Below are 4,281 nucleotides of genomic sequence, written 5' to 3'. Positions count from 1 at the left end.
CTCGCGCGGTGCCTGCTGGGAATGGGGTGGGCCCAGGGGCGGAGTCCGCAGGTGGGGGCGGGGCTCGTACTGAACGCGATCGGGCTGATCCTAGTGCCCTGAGTTCTGAATGTTTGCTATCTGGGTCGCCTAGTGAGGCGGCAGGAGGAAAAGGTGGTTTCTCTGTTCGGTTTTCCCTCGGGCGGAAGTCCTGTCGCCCAGTCCTTAGGAAAATATCCAACTGCCTTTATGGAAGATTGCGTGCGTGCGTTCCCTCCTCCGTGCTGCAATCGGAGTCCCGGATGGCCTCGCAAGGGTTTGTTTTTTTTTTTGAATTAACATAACTCCATAACTCTAGGAAGCACAGTTTGGCACAAGTATTTGAAGGAATCAAGTGAAATAGACCGACCCTGGTTCAATTCCTCACTCGTCCTACACCAGTGTTACTTGATTATATAAATGCTCCTTGCAAAGGAGTCAGGGTTTTTAAAAAGTAGACGTTTCTTTTTCTGCCCTGCCCTTACTTTCTACAATCTAGTAGGAAAAAAAAGTCTCTAGCTCTTGAAGTCCTGAGTGTGCACTGAGCCGCATAGGGTCCCTCAGTTGAGAGCACAGACTGATTTAACACACGTCCTGAAGAAAGCTTGTGGTGATTCCATTGGGATGTAGGGAGGTAGGGAGCTTCATGTGCTTGACAAGCCACTCCAAAGATACTGAGAAAGGAGAGACTCTTCTAGGTGGGGTGCAAATGGATGCCATTCCACTTAGGTGACACTAGACACGACTCAGAGTGGATGAGTGACAATCAAAGCTGTACTGAGAGGAATTGTAAAAATATCCAGTGCCTCCTATATAAATTTAAATATTTCCCAATCAATATTCATTGAGGAAGAGGGAAGGGTGGGGTTGGGAAATAGGTATCCTTACTTCAAGATTTGCTCTTGAATAAATCTATTTAAAATTTTCATCTCAGACTTTGCTTGGGTCTCTGGAGAAAATTTAGATTTTAGAACTGGAAGTAACAGAAGAAATCTAGCTATCCCAGCCTTTTTTTTTTTTTTTTTGAAGATGAGAAGACAGGTTCATAGAAGTTAAATAATTTGCCCAAATTAGTGGAAGAGCCAGGACTAAAATCCAAGTATCAAAGACTTCTGGTGTTCTTGAATTTAAGAATCAGTGACTTATCTAGATTTTGTATGTTTCTTTTAGATGATTGGATCAACCAATGGCAGGTTTTCTAGAATTTTACTGTTAAAATGTTCTAGATAGGTGGCAAATATTTATTTATGAGTCCAATCTTAATGGAAATGTTTTTTCAGTTCACTAGCTTGGGAGTATAGGAAGCATTAAATGATTCAGATAGCCAAGATCACAGTTGCTAACTCTTCCATCTCTGTTTAGTCTCCTTTGCTGATTTCTCCTCTAGGTGCTACTTAAACATGCCTGTTTCCCTGTAATTTTGTGCTTGGTCCATTTATCAATTTGCATCCTCATTCAAATGAAATTCCCATGGTTCCAATGATCCCATAACCATATTCTCTGCCCTGAGAACTTGCTCCCAAACTGGAGGTTTCTAGTTCCATATTTCTAATTCTAAACTGGAATGCTTTCTTACCATACCATCCCTTCTCTAACAAGGGAAGTCTGCCACGTTAGAAATCTTGGATTCATTTTCCACCTCTCCTTTCTTACTTCTCTCATGGAAGTAGCCATTAAACGCTCTCAATTATGTCTCAGAAATGTCTCTCAAACCTGTACTCTTCAATTTCTTGAGTAATTTCCTCCCAAAAAACTAACTTCCTTGCCCTAAGATCTTCCATTGGGTCTCCATTATTCACAAGATTTTTTAGCTTAGTTGGGACAAACTTAACTGGTAAAGCTCGTCACAGTTTCCAGCCTCAGCAATAACTGCTTCCCCTTATCTCCCTACTTCCCAATCATTTCCATAAAATACCTCTGGCTTTTTCAGATGTTCATACTTTGGCATATGCCTTTCCTTTTCCTTTGAATGTTTTCTATACCAGAGTTTTCCAAACTTTCTTGAGAATAACAATCAGGTAAAGTGCTTGTTAATAAATACAGCTACTTACATCTTCCCTGGGTCTGATTTAGAGGGTCTGGGATGGATCCTGGGAAGCTATGTTTTTAACAAGTGCCCTCACATTCATTCTTGTCATTGGATCAGTTTAGCAAACGGGTTTCACTCTTATTCCACCTTCAGAGTGTAATTCTGTTAACCTTTCACCTGGGAAAGCCTTCAGAATGCACAGACAAAATTCAGTCCTCCAGGACATCAGCCACGTGCTAAAGTAGCACCTGCTACATACTTTTCTTACTAGCACTAACCAGGCAAGATTATAATTTACCTGACCAAAAAAATCTTCAGTGGCTTCTATTAGCTACAAAATAAATTCTGCACTCAAGTCAGTTTAGCAAGTCTTTTGAGCATGTATTATATATCAGATATTATTCTAGGTTTGATACAGAATCGACTGAGACCCAACCTCAAGGAGCTCACATGGTCTAGGAAGGAATGACTCTGCTTGGCATTTAAAGTCTTTCAAATCTTGACTCAACCCAACTTTCTCTCACTCTTTATCTTTCAAAGGCCTCTCCATAATGGGTGCTCCTCGGAGCCTCCATCACTTCACAACTGCTGTTCTTTCTATTTGGCATGCTCTTCCCTTTCCCATTCGATCTGGTTAAGTTCTGCTTTATTTTTTTAGCTGTTGACTCAAGTATCTTTTCCTCAGGAAATTCTTCTTTGTTCTTCCTGACTAGGACAAATCCTGCTATTATGACATTCACTTTGTATCTCCTTCAAGGCATTTGTCCCAGACTCGATTTTCTACTTGTTTGTATGATTATTTAATTAATGTTTCTCTCTCCCTCTAAACTGTAAGCTCTATGAGAACAGGGACCTGGGTTGTGGTTATATAGATATTCACTGTATAACTCTTTGTTAATCTGTCTCTATATGTTTATGTACCTTTCTGTAAATTTGTTATAACCCTGAATATCAATTTATCTTGCATACCATATTCGAAATCAAATCTTGAATATTCTAAATTCAAACTTAACAATAACAGCTAAAATTTCTTGATTATTTTATTATGTACCAAGCACTTAAACGAATCATTTAATCTTCACAACACTTTAAGATATATGCCATTATTATCCCCATTTCATTGAATGGCTTATAAAAAAATTACTCACCTCCTGCCTCCCTGTGTGATGCTTTCCTCCTTCTTCAAGGCCAGCAATGTGTCCTCCTCAAATATCTCTCTTTTCCTGTCCTTCTCCACTTCTCCCTTCTCTTACTCTGACCCTTATGCCCTTCCTCTGTTAAGGACACTTGTGATTACATTGGACCCTCCTGGATATTTCAGGATACTCTCCCCATCTCAAGATCCTTAACTACTAACACTTGCAAAGTCCCTTTGGCCATACAAGGTGACATAGTTACAGGTTTCAGGGTTTAGGATGTGAACAACTTTGAGGGGGGAATTATTCTACCTACCCCAATATACATTCTTATATTTCCTAGAATTGTTCAGTGCTTGACACATGGTAAGGCCTCAAAAAATATCTGTCCACTGAATCAATGAATGAACAAGTCTACATTGACATTCAGCTGCACCAGAAGCTTTATAATCTTAATCAGTATTAATAAAAATAGAATCTTCAGAACAAGAAACATGGATGTGGTAGCTTGTTTCACTCTGCTTGACTGGTCAAAAACACCTGGAATACTGTGCTTGGTTCTGAGTACCGCACTTCAAGTGTGAAAGAGGCAATCTAGGGCACATTTAAAGGAAGGCAACAGAATTGTGAAGAACAAAAAACAGTGTTATGTGAAACTCAGAGCCTTTATAATGTTTAGGGCTTAATCAGTAGAGTTGAGGAAGGGTGTGAACAAAGAAAAACCCATCATCATAGCTACCATCCCCACTATTATTATAACAGCCAATGTGTGCATCTGTGTGTGTATGTTTGTGCATTACATGTCTGCGTTTTGGAAAGTATCATCTTTTTTAGCAACGGTTTGTCTCAGGAGTTTTCACAGGCAATTATTCTTTAGAAAAATAATTTTAGTTGTCCTGATAAACATACATAAAAGTATTTTGAAATGATGTCTTCAATTGTGTTTTGGGACAAATTGGGTATTCACATATAATTAATTAACTATAAAAGATTTTTGGATGTGCAATAACAGCTACTATTAGCACGGCTCCTTGAAATTCTCACCAATGAAAAGGAATCAAATATTTTAAAATGAATTCGTTTCTAGAGAGTACATTT

The sequence above is a fragment of the Pseudorca crassidens genome, chromosome 17, assembly GCF_039906515.1.
Source record: "Pseudorca crassidens isolate mPseCra1 chromosome 17, mPseCra1.hap1, whole genome shotgun sequence".
NCBI lineage: Eukaryota > Metazoa > Chordata > Mammalia > Artiodactyla > Delphinidae > Pseudorca > Pseudorca crassidens.
Note: the sequence above shows the minus strand (reverse complement) of the source record.